At 45.3% G+C, this 19,492-nt stretch overlaps 1 long non-coding RNA gene across 1 annotated transcript; it reads left to right on the top strand.

The window, feature by feature from the left end:
- The first annotated feature begins 87 nt into the window (after positions 1-87).
- On the top strand, positions 88-11,238 carry LOC118093114 (uncharacterized). Its single transcript, XR_004693601.2, has 3 exons — positions 88-276; positions 2,609-2,830; positions 7,634-11,238. It is a non-coding gene; the product is annotated as an uncharacterized LOC118093114 (long non-coding RNA).
- The last annotated feature ends 8,254 nt before the right edge of the window (positions 11,239-19,492 follow it).

Consider the following 19,492-nt stretch of genomic DNA (forward strand, 5'->3'; position numbering starts at 1 on the left):
CGTGGTGCGCAGGCGCGAAAGAAGTTGACAGGCGGCACGTGGACTGCTACGTGGGCTTTTTCCAGCGAGGGGTTGGTACAGGTGGGTTGTCGTCTGCGCGCGCCTGTTTACGGATCTACACAGCTTCGGCTCGAACGATGCGCGCGCCTTACCTGTTGCTCTGCAATGCCACCTATTCTTTTTGCTGCTAATGCGGCAATAAGTCGCGTTCCCAGGTTGGGCTGCGCTTCTTTACCTCGAGAGCTCCGCCTTTGAGCGAATAAGCGCAGGGTTCAGGTACGTGTTGCTGCGCACGCAGAGCCCATGGCCCATTGAGTTCAATGGCACTTATTCCCAAGTACTGTACTCGGACATGGGTGGCTGGGTGGCCAGGCGTTATTTAGAGGGCAATCCCCTATTTGAGGGCGTCCCCTGTTTTAAGGGCTGTCTGAACAAACTGCGGGAGGCAGTGGAAGACAGGAGTGCCTGGCGTGTTTTGGTCCATGGGGTCACGCAGAGTCTGACACGACTGAACGACTAAACAACAACAACAAAAAGATCAAAGTCCTTTTTAAAAAATGAAGGGAGAGCAGGAGGGGTCTTGGAGTTGCCCACCAGCAAACAGCACCTGGACAGCACACTGCGCAGGCACACACAGGCCACTTCGTCAAATTATTCTCTGCTAAGGTGGGAGGGGGCGTGCATATATTTGAATTATAGTAATTGGTTTTTTCATAATGTGGATCTATGGGTATAAATTAGAACATGCAATTTGAACATGCAATTTTAATGTAAATCTGTGTCACCCTTCCCCCCCACCTGATGCCTTTCCTCTTTTAGCCACCCCATTTAATACGGTTTTGCACTGCCATTATCACCCTCTCTTGTTTTAGTTTGATGTTTCCTTGCTAAAGGTAAAGGTAAAGGGACCCCTGACCATTAGGTCCAGTCATGACTGACTCTGGGGTTGCAGCGCTCATCTCGCATTATTGGCCGAGGGAGCCGGCGTATAGCTTCCAGGTCATGTGGCCAGCATGACAAAGCCGCTTCTGGCAAACCAGAGCAGCACACGGAAACGCCGTTTACCTTCCCGCTGGAGCGGTTCCTATTTATCTACTTGCATTTTGATGTGCTTTCGAACTGCTAGGTTGGCAGGAGCTGGGACCGAGCAACGGGAGCTCAACCCGTCACAGGGATTCGAACCACCGACCTTCTGATCAGCAAGCCCTAGGCCCAGTGGTTTAACCCACAGCGCCACCTGGGTCCCTCTGTTTCCTTGCTAACTACCTCAAAAAGCTACCGTAACTAGACTAAGTTTTCACACATTTGATTAGGTTGGGACTGGGAGTAAGATCATCTGAACACAATTAAACTTCCCAGGAAACATAGATAAGCTTGTGCTGCCTGGCCGCAAAGCTATGCACGCTTCACTTTGAGCATGGTTGGTCTTTCTAAAGTTGCATAGGATTAAGCAGCACAAGGTAAATCACTGCAGGATGTGACCTTTGCCCCGCTACTGGGTTAAATGTGCTGTGCAAGCAAGCACTTGTCATGGGAATCCCTCTTCCATGAGCTGCATGGAGACACCCTCCACTGAGCTGCAGCCAGACATCAAGTGTTAAAAATGCCTCTCCTTTAATGCTGACCATACAAACTAACTCTTATAAGAGCTGAAGGCTTAACTGTGACAAGCAAGACAAAGGCTTTTCCCATCACAAGAGATCAACAGCCTAATGCCTAATCCTATTTGCCATGGGACAGGGAGGAATTATTTAATGGCCACTCATACTTATTACATAATAGAATTTGCTAAATATATATTCTAGGGGGTAAAGGTAAAGGTAAAGGGACCCCTGACCATTAGGTCCAGTCGTGTCCGACTCTGGGGTTGCGCGCTCATCTCGCATTATTGGCCGAGGGAGCCGGCGTATAGCTTCCAGGTCATGTGGCCAGCATGACAAAGCCGCTTCTGGCAAACCAGAACAGCACATGGAAACGCCGTTTACCTTCCCGCTGTAGCGGTTCCTATTTATCTACTTGCATTTTGACGTGCTTTCGAACTGCTAGGTTGGCAGGAGCTGGGACCAAGCAACGGGAGCTCACCCCGTCACAGGGATTCGAACCGCCGACCTTCTGATCAGCAAGCCCTAGGCTCAGTGGTTTAACCACAGCGCCACCTGGGTCCCCTATTCTAGGGGGTATCTGATCTCAAATGAAACCACCACAGGAAAGATGTGTCCTGTTGATAAGAAGAAAGGAAGGGGAAAGGGGAAATCTAGTAGGTCTTTAGAATTAGAGATTCCAATAATTAAAATAGAAGGCAGAAGCAGGAAAGAAAAGAGCATTAAAGGAGAGAATAAAACAGCTGTTTAGGACCACAGGTATTGTAAACCACCATGTGATCCTCGGATGAAGGACAGTATAGAAATGAAATTTATATATGTATGTGTGTGAGAGAGAGAGAGAGGAGAAAGGGAGAGAATCACATACAGAAGTTCATTATATCGGGGGGAAATGCTGGTCAAAAGGTGTCCATTTGTCAAAACCATACAAAAATATGTTTATTAGAGGAAATTTGCATGGAAATGCTTAAGAATTTTCACTGGATTTTTTGTTCCTTTATAAGTAGATTCACCAATTGCTGCAGAAATATGGAGAACTGAATTTAAGATTGGAAAATTGGGAAACCCAGAGAAGCAACATTGACAGATCCTTCCACCTGTATTAGCTAGGATAGCTGTCTTCTGCTTCCACTGTCAGAGGAAGATGTCTGAGATGCCATTCCCAAATTCTGCCCCTGAGCAGAGGCTCCTCTGTGCTCACACCCACCCCAACGCCAACTGGATCACAGGTGACTTTCTTTATCACTTCTTTTGAAGCCACAAGTCTGCTTCTCCCTATGTAACAGCTTGCTCACTCTACAGGAAGTCAAAATCAATTGGAGTCCAAGTTCAAAAGAAGCCTATTACTGTCATTCTCCCCACCCTCCTTCTAATTTAATGTCCTTATTAGAGGAAGAGCTCTATTTATATTGCTCAGGAAAAACAAAACCAGCCTTTCCCACAGAGGCTGCTGATTGTTACTAAAGGAAGTTGGAATGTGCTACATATTATTTTTAGGATTCACATGGGAAAAAAGCTTGTACCGTTTCATTTCCAACCACAGGGAAAGAAGAAAATGGTATCAAGTGTGACATGTTTATTTGATACCAGACTTCAGTCTGCTTCGTACCTTACAAGAGTGTTAACAAAATAATTTTTTCTTCCAGTAGCACCTTAGAGACCAACTAAGTTTGTTATTGATATGAGTGTTGTTGAGGATGGGTTTTGGGGGGAGAGGAAGAAAGAACCAGGTACTTTGCAATGAGCTCCTTGGAGAAAAGGTTTGGAGGGATGTCATAAATCAGAAACACCCAAAAACTTTAATGCAGAGATAGCCAAAGTGCTGCCCTACAGGCGTTGCAGGTTTTGTTGGGACTATAATTCCCATGAGCCCCAGTCAGCATAGCTAATGGTCAGGAATGATGGGAATTGTAGACCAATGACACGGCTGGGATAGCTCAGCTGGTAAAGCATGAGACTGTTAATCCCAGGGTCAAGGGTTCGAGCCCCATGTTGGGCAAAAGATTCCTGGATTGCAGGGGGTTGGACTAGATGATTCCCTCCAAATCATGGTTCCCTCCAAATCTACAGTTCTATGATTCTATGACACCTGGAGGGCATCATATTGGTTACCCTGGCTTTAATGCTTTATTGTGCAACCCTAGAAGTAAGTTATATTGAAATAAATGAACCTTAGTCTCTGTTTCAGGTATGTGAGGTTAGGATAGCAGCTTTGTAATGAGCCTCTTGGGCTTGCTGATCGGAAGGTCAGCGGTTCAAATCCCCATGACAGGGTGAGCTCCCATTGCTCTGTCCCAGCTTCTGCCAACCTAGCAGTTTGAAAGCATGCCAGGGCAAGTAGATAAATAGGTACCGCTGTGGAAGGAAGGTAAACGGCATTTCTGTGCACTCTGATTTCTGTCATGGTGTTCCATTGCACCAGAAGTGGTTTAGTCCTGCTGGCCACATGACTTGGAAAGCTGTCTGTGGATGAAGGCCGGCTCCCTCAGCTTGAAAGCGCGATGAGCGCCACAACCCCATAGTCACCAGGGTTCCTTTACCTTTTTTTTTTTTAAAAAAAAACTTGGAGCAGACCTATTGAATTTAATAGCTCTAATTAATGATAAACTTAGGTGTGTCCATTAATATTAATGGGTCTACTCTGAGTAGGACCAAAGTTGTATACACTCCTTTGAAGGTGACTCGGAAACTACAACTAATCCAGAATGTGGCACCTAGACTGGTGACTGGGAGCAGCTGCCGAGACCACATAACACTCGTCTTGAAAGACCTACATTGGCTCCCAGTACATTTCCAAGCACAATTAAAAGTGTTGGTGCTGACCTTTAAAGTAAGGTTACCAGACGTCCCCGTTTCCCTGGGACAGTCCCTGTATTTACAAATCAGTCCCCTGGCAAAATCCTATCATTCCTACTGAAGTTGAAAAGTGTCCCCGGATACATTGAAAAAAATCTGGTAACCTTGGCCCAGTATACCTGAAGGATATCCATCCCCATTGTTCAGCCCAGACACTGAGGTCCAGCTCCGAGGGCTTTCTGGAGGTTCCCTCACTGCGAGAAGTGAAGTTACAGGGAACCAGGCAGAGGGCCGCCTTGGTAGTGGCACCCACCCTGTGGAATGCCCTCCCATCAGATGTCAAAGAAATAAACAACTACCTGTATCTCACATTTAGAAGACATCTGAAGGCAGCCCTGTTAGGGAAGTTTTTAATGACTGAGGTCTTAATGTATTTTTAATCTTTAATTGGAAGCAGCCCAGATTGGTTGGGAAACTCAGCCAGATGGGTGGGGTATTATTATTATTATTATTATTATTATTATTATTATTATTATTATATTAGAAATTGTTCCAGGGCAGTGCATTGGTTAAAATGCTGGATTAGGACTGAGAAGACTTGGGTGCAAATCTCCATTCATCTTTTAGGCTACGTTCACAGAAGCCTAGTATCCAGATCATGAGAAGTCATCATTTTGTCTACTCTGCATTGTACACGCTGTATCTGGAATTCCGCTCTGGGTGCCACATTTTGAGAAGGACATTGACAAACTGGAGCGGATCCACAGCAGCACATCCAGGGGTCTGGAGACCAGTCCCACCGAAGAGTGGAAGTGAACTCAGCAAGGGAGAGCTGAACATTTGGCTGCCGCTGCGGCCAGCTGCCTGGTGAAGGAAGGGGATGGAGCACCACATACAAGAGAATTGTCCTGGGGATGTTGTTACAGTGCAGTTCTCTTCTTATCCTAGCCCCCACTCTGGTCATAATTTCTTAGAGTCTCTTCCAATGGCCTTCTGGCATGCCCCCCAAAGAGCTGCTGCAACAGGAAGGGCAACAGGCCGTGGGAACAGATCCTGTGAGACAGCTCGCGGCAGCGGACAGAGCCAGCTGCTTCCCCTCCTACCCCACCCCCCCACTTTCCCAAGCCCTGTTGAGCACGGAAGCTGGAAACAATATGCCAAATGTGAGCCAAGCACTGGCAGTCCAAACAGACTCAAAATAGATGTACGCACTGTGCCATGCACCCTGCTTTGCACCCAGAGGTTCACTTCACACCTTTCCACAGGCTGTATGTGGCAAAAACGCTATTAGTGCCACACTGTCCAGCTTGAATACCCCACACCAGTCGTGGGCGTTGTCAAGCATGTTTTCATACACAAACTTTAAAATTGCAGGCAGGTTTGAACCAGCTGTTTCCTAGAGCTGATCATGAACTGTCATTTATCCGTTTTAAAAGGTTGTGTGAACCAATCGATCAGCCGCCCAGTTTAGAACTGGCCAGCTGCTGGTTTTGCTGACGCTGCCTTTGCCTAGAAACTGTGCTGGACCTAAATAGGCCTTTCCTGGGCACTCTGTGAAGCAGTGCACTTGATACACCTTGATGGTAAAGGTAAAAAATTGGGACGCAGCTGGCACTGTGGTCTAAACCACTGAGCGCAACTGTTCTGTTGCACAAAGCGAGATTAGCCTGAAAGCGAGATGAGCGCCGTAACCACATAGTCGCCTTTGTATGGACTTAACCGTCCAAGGGTCCTTTACCTTTTTACCTTACATCTTGATGCAAAATTTGAGTGGTTGCTTCCACGTCAAGAGAAAAGAGAAAATGCATAGCCCAAAAGGAGATTAATTTGTATTAAAATTGCATATGCTATTTTGGATGTTATGATGCAAATTTAGAAATAGAAATGCTGTAGTGGGGCAGACCAAATGACCTGTCGAACTGTGTGCTTTCTCAATCTGCTGTCCAAGTGCAGTTAATTGGTGATAGGCATCTTCCAGGCCCCTATTGCTCTCCATTCTTAGACTTTTCAAATCTTTCAACCAGACTTGAGTAATAAATAAATTTTTTATTTATACCCCGCCCTCCCCAGTCAAAACCGGGCTCAGGGCGGCTAACACCAGTAAAATTACAATAAAACATAAAAGAAAAAAACCAATTAATTAAAATACGGGTTAAAATACAATTTAAAAATTTTTTTAATGCAGCCTCATTGGGCTACACCCCTTCTGTGTTGTATGTACCGGTATGATGTATGGTGGGGTGGTCTTGAGGTCCAGGGCAGGGAATTTCAAAATGTCTATACAGTATAAGGGCAGGCACACCTTTGTTCTGGGTTCTCCTCCTTTCTCCTGCCTGTGAGGGGAGCACCCTGTTGCAACAGTTCAATAACGATCAGGCTTACTAGCTGCTTTGCTTCTCAATATTCTCTGGTTGGCCTGTTATTTTCTCCTACCGATGGAGAAACTACAAAGAACTCTATAAGGGCTCTCGTGTACCCCATAAGGGAATAAGGGCAGATTTTGTTTACAACAGGCTTCATGTGCCAGCTTCACCGTTTTCTTCATTTGGTGCAGGAATTTTATTTTCAGTATAAACAGGACTCCGTTTTTGCACTTACACACCCACCCCACTTTTAATTGTTCTCCAAGACATGGAGGGGAGGAAATAGGAAAACAGGAACATTCCAGAATCAAATCAGAAACCAGGACGGCTTCTGTATTCCAGGATTGTCCCTGGAAAATAGGGACACTTGGGGGGGGGAGTGTATGTGATAGCATACCATATGCAGGGAGCCAACTCTGAAAGGCCTGTTCTCATGTCAACACCCTCTGCACCTCTCAGAGGAAGCACACAGAGAAGGGTCTCGGATGATAAATACAGAGTCCAGGTTGGTTTATGTGGAGAGGGGCAGTCCTTGAGGTTTAATGGGAAAGTGGGAATTTGAACCTAGTGCAAACACTCTAACCACTACACAACATTGCTGAAGCATCACCACTGTAGGTCACAGTGTTCCATGGGTGGTTAAGTACTTATTCAGTGTGCCTGCTCAAACAGCCATTGTCCCCACGCCACTGGCTTGAAAGGTCTATAAAGCTTACTGGTCAAGCTGGGCCTTTGTCTGTTTATTTACAACAAAAGCTGTATACTGCCATTTCATTTTTGAAAGTTACAACATTTATGTCTATATACAATAATAACTTTTATATGCCTGTTGTCTTTGTCCATTGTCTCCCTGCTTATTTAACTTATATGCAGAATTCGTCATGCGAAAGGCTGGACTAGATGAATCCCAAGCCGGAATTAAGATTGCCGGAAGAAATATCAACAACCTCAGATATGCAGATGACACAACCTTTTGAAGGCAGAAAGTGAGGAGGAATTAAGGAAGCTTTTAATGAGGGTGAAAGAGGAGAGCGCAAAATATGGTCTGAAGCTCAACATCAAAAAAACCAAGATCATGGCCACTGGTCCCATCACCTCCTGGCAAATAGAAGGGGAAGAAATGGAGGCAGTGAGAGATTTTACTTTCTTGGGCTCCTTGATCACTGCAGATGGTGACAGCAGTCACGAAATTAAAAGACGCCTGCTTCTTGGGAGAAAAGCAATGACAAACCTAGACAGCATCTTAAAAAGCAGAGTCATCACCTTGCCGACAAAGGTCCGTATGGTTAAAGCTATGGTTTTCCCAGTAGTGATGTATGGAAGTGAGAGCTGGACCATAAAGAAGGCTGATCACCAAAGAATTGATGCTTTTGAATTATGGTGCTGGAGGAGACTCTTGAGAGTCCCATGGACTGCAAGAAGATCAAACCTATCCATTCTTCAGGAAATCAGCCCTGAGTGCTCACTGGAAGGACAGATCGTGAAGCTCCAACACTTTGGCCACCTCATGAGAAGAGAAGACTCCCTGGAAAAGACCCTGATGTTGGGAAAGATTGAGGGCACTAGGAGAAGGGGACGACAGAGGATGAGATGGTTGGACAGTGTTCTCGAAGCTACGAACATGAGTTTGACCAAACTGCAGGAGGCAGTGCAAGACAGGAGTGCCTGGCGTGCTATGGTCCATGGGGTCACGAAGAGTCGGACACGACTAAACGACTAAACAACAACACAATAATAACACACAATAATAACACACATCTCTCTATCCTTCATCCAGGCAAGCAAAAGGTATTATCAGAGATCAAGGGATAATGTCCAGCCAGGCAAAAGTACTCAAGGACAGTATAAGCAGGACTGGTGAGTGCTATAGCCTAGAGCAGGAATAGGCAAACTACAGCCCTCCAGATGTTTTGGGACTACAACTCCCATGATCCCTAGATAACAGGACCAGTGGTCAGGGATGATGGGAATTGTAGTCCCAAAACATCTGGAGGGCGAGTTTGCCTATGCCTGGCCTAGAGACCTAAGGCCAGGCAGAGGGGTATGACAGGCTGAATACAGCCCCTGAGTGTAAGGTTCCTAACCCCTGATTTCCCCGTGCCTGATTCCTGGCTGGCTCACAACTCCAAGCAGCCTAAGGATTAGATACTAACTTTGTGGGTTTCTATTTTGGAAGCCTGCATAGGTCACCTTTCTCAACAAAGAGGCTGTGCCAAAGTGCCAGATTTCGAGGAAGATCTAGGCCTCTTTTATTGTCTAGTTCGGGTCTCTTCCGCATGCCCTCAATGAGAGAAGAAAAGCATATGCCTACTGCTCGCCAGTAGATGGTAGCACAGGCTTTGGCACAAGAAAGGCTCTTGGCTATTGTTATTTGCAGCTGTTGCATTGGATACAGTTGTGGGCTTGTGAAGGGGAGATGTTCAGTTTGGAGATCTGACACCCATCATTCTTGTGACTGGAAATCTCCATGGAAGTCTGTCCTCATGCCAACTAGACAGGGCATAACAATAACATGAGTCTTGCTGGATCAATGTGAAGATTCGTCTAGATCCAGCATCCTCTTGTTCATAGTGGCCAGCCAGACTTACTCTTTAATTTTGCTTATTACAAATATTTGTAACCCCCTATATGGATGGCATGGCATAAAATGAATAGACGATGCAATGGTGGAAATACTGGAAAGTGTGGGATAACACTTGCTTTGATACAAGGCCATTTCTTTTGGAAGACAAGCTGGATTACACATACTGTAACTTGGAGAGTGAATCAGGGCCTCTTTACTTCATCTTAAAGTCTGGAGCAGTTCTTAGGGTAGGAGGTGTTTTTCCAGATGAATGTGGCTTCATTAAGAGACTCGGGCTGTGACCCCCATGTATCTCAATCTGTCCATACTTTTCCACTGCCCTCCCTCTCTCACCCAGCTTATCTAGGGAACTGAACCATCTCATGGCTATTGGTGGAGCCCCGTTGTGGTCTAAACCACTGAACCTCTTGGGCTTGCTGATTCGAAGATTGGCGGTTTGAATCCGTTTGACGGGGTAAGCTCCTGTTGCTCTGCCCCAGCTTCTGGGAGCCTAGCAGTTTGAAAGCACGCCAGTGCAAGTAGATAAATAGGTACCACTGCGGCAGAAAAGTAAACAGCATTTCCGTGCGCTTTGGTTTCCACCACGGGGTTCCATTGCGCCAGAAGCATTTTAGTCCTGCTGGCCACATGACCCGGAAAGCTGTCTGTGGACAAATGCCGGCTCCCTCGGCCTGAAAGAGAGATGAACGCCGCAACCCCATAGTCAGACTTAACCATCATCTAGGGGTCACTTTCCTTAAATTTTTTTTTAAAAAAAAACCTTTTATACATTCAAAGCAATATCATGCCACTTCAAACATTCATGGTTTCCCCCCAAGAATTATGGGTGAGGCCTGTAATTTGTTAAGGGTGCTAAGAGTTGTTAGAAGACCCCTCTTCCCCTCACAAAGCTACCATTCCCAGAGCAATTTATCAATCAATCCTTCTTCCTAGGGAACTCTGGGAATGGTAACACTATGAGGGGAATAGGGCTCTCCTAACGACTGGACCTAATGGTCAGGGGTCCCTTTACCTTTTTTAACACCTCTCAGCACCCTCAACAAACTACAGCTCCCAGAATTCTTTGGGGGAAGTGTCAGTGAGAGAGAATATATCCCCTAAGCTAGCCTGCTGCTCTAGGGCACAGTGAAGGCTGCTGTTCCATCACAAGGCTGTGGGGAGGAATTAGACTCAGTGTACCTTTAAACCAAAATCTAAAGTGAAGAAATACTCAAATTGAAACACAGCCATCTTTTGAAATCTGCACTTACCCAATTTTTGCAAATCCAGTTCCCCAACCAGTGTTTACAAAAATGCATCTATTAGGGGAAAGTGTGCATAAAATATACAACAATCCATTTTATTCGGGGGGAATGGCTTTCAAAAATATGTACATTTAGTAAAAACTGTGTATAAAAAATGGGTTTGTTGGGAGAAATCTGCACTAAAATGCTGATGATCTTTCATGAGGATCTTTTTTTTAATTACAAATTGCTGCAAAATGTGCAGAACTGAATTTAAGATGGGAAAAAAATGAGAAACAGAGAGCAATAAAACTTACAGATCTTCCTGTCCCTAATCCATCTCTATCTGTCCCTATCAGCCCAGGTGGCTTCTGTACCTAGAATGGGGACACCCACCCACACATACATACCATTATCTACTTTGGTTTAGATCAGAGGCAGATTTAGGGTAGCGCAACCGGTTTGATCACACTGGATGCAAAGCCTTGGAGGCACCCTAGGAGATGCCACAACTATTATTTAGAGTGTGAGAGATCAAGGTTGCTGCTGGAATTTGAGACCCCAAGGTCTGCCACTGGAGGTGTGGAACCTTTATGCCTTAGGGCAGGGGTAGGCAACCTAAGGCCCATGGGCCACAAGAGGCCCATGGGGGTCGTTTAACTGGGCCCCGAGCCGCTCCCGAACTGAGCCGCCCGCTCGGCAAGTCCCCGCGCGCTGCACTAGACTGGCGCAGCGCAGTGCGGGGACTCGCTTCCGCGGCACCGAAAACCGCGTCTGCACAGACGCAGGAAATCTGGAGAGCGTGCAATCTGGTCCATGGAGGGATCTCCGCTGGAGTGAACCGGCCCAGGTGAGGTAAACCTTGCTGACCCCTGCCTTAGGGTCAACTGTGGCTCTCTAAGTCTTGCTCCCCAAGCCACACCCACTCTTCCAGGCCACGCCCCTCAACAGCACCTTGCTTCCAATCATCCTTGAGGATTTTTGCCAGGCAGAAATGTGTCCTTGAACTCTGATAATTCTGCTTCCTTGTGTGGATAGAGAATACAGGGTGTGCATATGAGAGAGAGGGTGTGTGTGCATACCCTCCAACATTTCTCCAATGAAAATAGGGACGACCTATTCCATAATATTAATTTCATTATTTTTACCCCAGCCATCTGATTGGGTTGCCCCAGCCACTCTGGGCGGCTTCCAACAGATATAAAAACATAATAAATCAGAGCTGCTTTCAGATGGCTCAGGAATCAGATAGTTCCATACCCTCTAACATTTCTCTGATGAAAATAGAATGTTCTAACTGGAACATTCCTGGATCAAATCAGAAACCGGGGCGGCTTCTTCTGTAAATCTGGGACTGTCCCTGGAAAATAGGGACACTTGAAGAGTCTCTCTGTGTTTGTTGAAACTACCCTACTGTAGCCTACTAAGGTAAAATTTGCATTCTCCTCTGCCCACTTTTGTCTCTGGCCCCAAACACCATGGGAACACTGCCTAGAAGGGAGCATGGCACTCTGGTGAAAAAAATAATGTTCCAATCCCTGTCCCTGCTTTAGGCAGCAAATGTCTTGTTTCAGCTCCAAAGAGAAATGGTTGCGCTTGTGGATCTTAGTTTGGAAGAAGAGCAAAAGGCAGCATGTGCCTCTCCCCCCCCCCCTTCTGCCTTGGACCCAGCATCACATCCCATCATCTCAACTTGAGCAGAGACCGGAGAGCCTGCTCAATATTTCATGACGCGTCTCCTGGCGGCCTTCGTAAGTCACATTCCCTCTCCCTGCCACTCTGCATTTCTTTCCATGCCCTTGCTCCTCTCGGCAGCAGGAGAACCAGGGAGGGGGTGGTTGGAGGCTGTGCGCCCACGTACCTTTAAAGCACATTCCTCCTCCATCCGCCCAGAGAATCCCAGGAACGTTGTTGATCCCTCAAAGAACTACATTTCCCAGCAACCTTGGCAAACTATTGTTCCCAGGAATGGGGGGGGGTGTACGCATTTGCTTGCTTGGGATGTGCTTCAAAGGTTTGTTGTGTACACAGCCACAGTTTAACAAGGATGGAGCTCTATGAATATTAGGAGTAGACCGCTCCCCCCCCCACGCCTCCCTTGTTAAGATACTGTACTAGCATTTTTCAACAACGGGGCTGGGTTGGAAGTTAGATCAGAACAGGGGTCAGCAAACTTTTTCAGCAGGGAGCCTGTCCACTGTCTCTCAGACCTGGGGGGGGGGACTATATTTTTTTGGGGGGGATGAACAAATTCATATGCCCCACAAATACAGTCATACCTCGGTTTAAGTACGCTTTGGCTTGAGTACTTTCAGTTTAAGTACTCTGTGGACCTGTCTGGAACAGATTAATCCACTTTCCATTACTTTCAATGGGAAAGGTCGCTTCAGGGTAAGTACACTTCGGGTTAAGTACAGACTTCCGGAACCAATTGTGTACTTAAACCGAGGTACCACTGTAACCTAGAGATGCATTTTAAATAAAAGGACACATTCTACTCATGTAAAAACACGCTGATTCCCGGACCGTCCATGGGCCAGATTTAGAAGGCGATTGGGCCAGATCCGGCCCCCCGGCCTTAGTTTGCCTCCCCTTGGATCAGAACCTACTGGTAGATCACTGGGTGATCTGTTGCGGATAGGTAAGGTTCTCTGACTCCGACAACTAAAAGCTTTCCCCCACCCCACCCCCAAAATTAGGCTGCTCGGGGAAAATTAGGAACATAGATAGCTTCTGTATACTGAGTCAGATCATGGCTGCATCTAGGTGAGTACTGCCTACCCCATGTGTGGGGAACTTCTGGCTTGTGGGCCAATTTGGCCTGGGATGCCATTTTCTCCAAACCACCCCCACTTGCCCCCATCCCCCAAATGTCATATATGATGTTGTTATAAGAAATTTAAGGTCTTAGATATGTAATAAATGTTCATAAATGTACCAAGCAAACACGTACATAAATATATAAACCACATGTCTGAAACCCCACAGAAAAAGTCCTGAAACCATTTTGTCCCTCCCAAATTGACCTCAAATATTTCTCTGCAAGGTCGAAGAAAAGTGGAAAAGCCTCCCCATTGTCTTTTTGTTCACAAATCCTGTCTTAAGGGTATGTCTGTGTATGAATAGGGTGAGCCTGTGACCTGGCTCAGGAACTAAGTATTTATCATTACAAAAAGACTGGCCAGGCTCCCCAGGTAATCCAGTCAAGTGACCATTAACAGGTAACCTGCCAGACAGGAGATAAACACTCAGATTTCTGTTGTAGACCACCTTTTCTGTGATGTAAGTATGATGTATCTGGGGGTGGTCTTGGACTCCAGGGCGGGCAATTTAAAATGTCTCTATTAGGGCTTGCATACCTTTGTTCTGGGTCCTCCTCCTCTCTCCTGTGTGGGTGGGGGGGGAGCACCCTGTTGCAACAGCTTTAATAAAGATCAGGCTTACTAGCTGCTTTGCTTCTCAATATTCTCTGGCTGGCCTCTGTTATTTTCTCCTACCAATGGAGAACCTACAAAGGACTCTATAAGGGCTCTTGTGTACCCCATAAGGGAATAAGGGCCGATTTTGTTTACAACAATGTCAGGTGTAGGGCAGGTAGAGACTTGACTGCACTGCACAGCTGATCACAGCAGAAAGGAGTGTTGAAGTCACTGCTGGATCAAGCCTCCTAAGATCAGCTTTGCAACCAAGTTCTGCGAGGGGTAGGCTGCAGTTGCAAGGATTTTTTTATGAGGGAAGCCATGTGCTTTAAATGTATAGCGTGTACAGAGCTAGAATGTTGACCTGTTGGGAAAACAATCCAGGTACAGCAAATGTCCCATATGTTACTTGCAAAGCAGCCATAGTTAACCAACCAGTTTTTCAGAATTCCTTAAAGAAAGTGGAGTTTGCAGTCCATATTTTCAAGGATGGGTTGTTGTTTTTTTGCCTCTGAAGCAGCCAACCAAGGATTTAATCACCAGTCATTAAGACAAATATAGTGGATTACGTAGCCATACCAAGATAATGAGGTTTGTTATTTTGATGGCATCCATCATCTTGATGAGGTCAACATAGTGATGAGCAACCCACAGGACAGTGGCACCATAGTTCTTTAACCACAGAGGATTATGAATCAAACAGAACGATCCACGTACACTTACTGCTCACTTTGCCACAAAAATTACACACCCACCCTGATATGCATCTGGGATGTTATGTATCCTATATTATAGTCCTGTATTTGAATGAGTCCTGCCTGGTCCAACTCAGCTTTAAAGATAAAGCATCCTAAAAAGGAGAACCAGAAACTTGAAGTTGTCCAGAGAATGAACAGGCACACAGTTCACCTCTTTCCTCCACTACAGTGAGATATATTGCATTACTATTGAGATTCTAGCAATTAGTTCTAAAATTGCATCTCTGCATCTACACTTTTTATGCAAGCTGGTGTCTCCTTTTGCCTTCTTCCTTGGCAATGTGGTGTAACCCACTGGAGTCATTGCAACAGACTGAAGCTGCTCCAGCCTCAACCAGCAGAGGGGAGCAATGCATTTGTCCCTACTGTACTTAGATCACTGATGGATGGGTAAAGAAGGCTGAGTTCTGTTTGGATGTGGAAGCCAGGCACTAAAAAGTGCTTTTGAGCATCCCATACACTGTTTGAATCAAGTATGATTTGCTTTTAAAAATATGAAACACAGAAGACTTGATGATGATATATAGCAGACTATAACAAAACAGAGCGAAACATCAGACATGTCTTTGACATCTGACAGGAGGGCGTTCCACAAGGCGGGGCGCCACTACCAAGAAGGCCCTCTGCCTGGTTCTCTGTAACTTCACTTCTCACACTGGGGGGAACTGCCAAAAGGCCCTCAGAACTGGACCTCAGTGTCCAGGCTGAACAATGGGGGTGGTGGTTGATGCTCCTTCAGGTATACAGGGCTTTGTCCATTTAGGACTTTAACAGTTATCATCAACACTTTGAATTGTGCTCAAAAATGTCCTGGGAGCCAGTGTAGTTCTTTTAGGACTGGCATATGTGTGTATACTAGTTTAGCTGTGGTATTTAATAGACTTATCGAATCATAGAGTTGGAAAAGTACCCTAAGTGTCATCTACTCCAACCCCCTGCAATGCAAGAATCTCAACTAAAGCATCCATGACAGACGGCCATCCAACCTCTACTTAAAAACGTCCAATGAAGGAGAGTCCACAACCTCCTGAGGGAGACCATTCCACTGTCAAACACCTCTTACTGTCAGAAAGTTCTTCCTGGTGTTTAGTCGGAATCTCCTTTTTGCAACTTGAAGCCATTGGTCCAAGTCCTACACTCCAGAGCAAGAGAAAACAAGCTTGCTCCAACATCTATGTGACAGCCCTTGAGATATTTGAAGATGGCTATCATATCTCCTCCCTGTCTGCTCTTTTCCAAGCTAAACATACCCAGCTCCTCATAAGTCTTGGTTTCCAGACCCTTGATCATCTGACATTTGTGCTACATACACCCAAAAAGACATCAGAGGAGTCATAAAAACCCTTTGGTGCAATTTTTGGAGAGGGCAGCTTATCTCCATAAATTGCATCTACTTGCTGTAGAAAGTGCTTGGAATAATAACCACATTTAAAAATTTAATTTTGGTGGTGGGATCCTTCTTTGACAGACAATGCTTCAGGAACATAGGAAGCTACCTTAGATAATTGATCCATCTAGCTCAGTATTGTCTACAAAGATGGGCATCAAATCTCCAGAGTTGAAGTTATTTAGCTATATTACTTATAACTATAACATTTAATCATATTTCTTTTTAATAAAAATAGGTGTTTGTAAGTCATTCCACTGCCTTTGCACTCACTTACCAGAACACTGGAAGGTAGTGTTGTGGATCAAGCATTAGCAAGTTTGGAGTTTTTGCCTATGGTTCCATTCCTGTCCCATTTTTCTTGCAGATTTCTTTTGTTCTAAATAAAATGGAGATGGGGAGAATAGCATATGCAAATTTTATCCACACCTGTGTCTTCTCTTTTTGCAATGAACATACGGGAATCAACCCTAGCTGCCAATCACTTCCTTTAAAGTAGCGTAAACTTACTGGCTTGAGGAGGATGAGGTCCTGCCCTGTCCCATAATCCCACTGCAGCAACCCTTGTTAAACATTACTTTCTTGTGTGGGAATAACATTTGGATTTGCTTGTGTTTTTGTTTCCTGCTTCCTATGCCATTCATTAACTTACAATCACATGCCTGGAAAGACAGGCTCTATGCCACCAGGCTAACCAAAGGTACTGTCTGCTTCCGTATGCAGAGGTCATAATCCTGGCACAGAGATACCTGTGGGCAAGTTAGCACCGTTCCTGTTGTAATCTGGTGCTGTAATTGCTGCCAGTAACAAAAGACCTGCATCCAGAAGATGAGGACACCATCCTGGGAGGCTCCCTAAGGTCAAATCACCAAGTGGTCACTTTGCAATGCTTTGCCTGGGATGTTTACTGCCTGTCTGCCTTCTAGCTCACCTGTAGCCAACTTCTGTGCCACTTTGGTCTCTAAGCTCTGGGGTCTTTACAGACTCTGGGTACCGCTTTTGGAGGATCACAAGCAGGGCGTCCCAGAAGCATTTGGTTGGCAAGAATCCTAGACAAGGCAGGCGTTTGGTTTGATCCAAGTCCAACTATGTAGTTTGTGGGGAGATCGCAATAAAGAACACAGCGGGAGACAGAATGTGGATCCAGAAGGTTGCCCAGAATGAAAGCAGGCGCCCCCTTTTATTGTAAAGTTTCAGAACTGTCAATGATTAACTAGAGGTACATTCTTCATCCAATGACAATTGGTCAAGCCCCAAAGAGGTGGTGTTCTTGCATAGGTCACATCCTGCCAACACCCCAAAAACCCACCATAAGGCAAGTCCCTGTTTCTCACGTTCACCATGATCATGCCTCTGTCACCTGCCCACTCCTCAAACATCCCCCTCCTCTCTAACTCGTGATCCTTGGGGTTTTTCCACCACTCTGCCATTCTCTCATTGTCTTTCTCCTCACCTGGGTCTGACCCTTCAGGTTTGGACTAGCCTCCCCTGTTCTAACCTGCTCTAACTGGTTCCATCAGGATCCTCCCAACTCTGGCCAGTCCAGTAGTGACCTGCTGCCCTCTAATGTCCCCCTGACCCAACTTGCAGATGCGTGTTTGTGCATACTGACGTACAGGAAGGTTTGCCAGCACTGTATGTTGTGTTTGATAGCTGAGGGTTTTGATAGCTAGCTTTTTATCTGATGCGGTTTGCCGACATCAATCTAAAATAACTGCTACAGTAGTTACATTATGTCCAAATATAGAAGAATAAATAGTATTATACATGCCCCAGTCTCCAGGTGGTAAGAGATCTCAGGTGTTCCAGTACGTACTTGGGGTTGGGGTTCCTATAACCTCCAACATTTCTCCAATGAAAATAGGGGTGTCCTATTCCATTATTATTATTATTATTATTATTATTATTATTATTATTATTATTACTACTACCACCACAGTGGTACTTTGGTTCTCAAATGCCTTGGTTAACGCCAAAAACCCAGAAGTAAGTGTTCCAGTTTTTGAATGATTTCAGAAGCCGAACGTCCGATGTGGTTGTCAGCTATTGTTTCCGGTGCGCCTGCACCAATCAGAATCTGCACCTTGCTTTTCAAATGTTTCGGAAGTCAAACAGACTTCAGGAACGGATTAAGTTTGGCACTTTTGTTTTTGCTATTTATTTTGCATTTTTGTTTTTGAGGCTTTTTCGGTAAATTTGTTTTTGTCACTGTGTGGATCCCAGTTCAGCTACTGATTGATTGATTGATTGATTGATTGATTGTGTGACTGCGGAAATGGATAAAAGCCCCCCCCCTTCCAAACAATGACTATCATCAGTGCAGGTAAGAAAATTTTTAAATTTTTATCATCTACAACACTGTCTTATTTATTTTATAATACAGTACATTGATTATTGCTTTCATTTTATGGATCAATGGTCTCAATAGGTAGGAAAATCCATGTTAAATTGCTGTTTTACGGGTTGCTTTTAAAAGTCTGGAATGGATTAATCCGTTTTGCATTACTTTCTATTAAAAAGTGTGCCTTGGTTTTGGAACGTTTTGGTTTTGGAACAGACTTCCAGAATAGATTAAGTTTGAGAACCAAGGTACCACTGTATTATTATTCTATTTATACCCCACCCATCTGACTGGGTTGCCCCGGCCACTCTGGGCAGCTTCCAACATACATAAAAACATAATAAGACATTAAAGATTTTTTTAAAAAAACTTCCCTATACTGTATAGGATTGCCTTCAGATGGCTTGGGGGTTGGAGAACTCCATACCTTCCAACATTTCTCCAATGAAAATAGGGGTGTCTTATTCCAGGATCAATTCAGAAACTGGGACGGCTTCTGTAAATCCGGGACTGTCCCTGGAAATCAGCCTTTTCTGTGATCTAAGTTTTATTTACAAAAATTTATCAACTGAGAATAAGATGGGACAGTTCACTTCATTAACACTCATACAGATCGTGCTCCCCACTCCCCCAGGTTTCTCGGAATGAGTCTTAATGCCATACTCCTGGATCCAGCACTGAAACTCTCTTGTCTCTTTCAGTGGTGCCAACTTGAATAAAATATTGTGGGGGCCCAGGTAAGCCTCGGCCCACATAGTCACATGATGCAGTGCACACACCCCATTTGAATGGGAATGCAAATGAACTTTGTGATGGGCTGGCCCTCTCAAATATTTTATTGTGGGGGTCGAAGTCCCCATGGCTCCTATGGTCTTTTTCCAGCTTCAGCCCCTGAAATGACTGTCCTATGGTTTCTTTCAGACACGGGCCTCTTGCAGTTTATCACCTCCAGCCAGTCTCCAACTATTCGTTTCAGTGCCAACTCATTGCACCAGCTTACATTACAAAGCAGATATGCAA

This window comes from Zootoca vivipara, chromosome 14, assembly GCF_963506605.1.
Source record: "Zootoca vivipara chromosome 14, rZooViv1.1, whole genome shotgun sequence".
Classification (NCBI taxonomy): domain Eukaryota; kingdom Metazoa; phylum Chordata; class Lepidosauria; order Squamata; family Lacertidae; genus Zootoca; species Zootoca vivipara.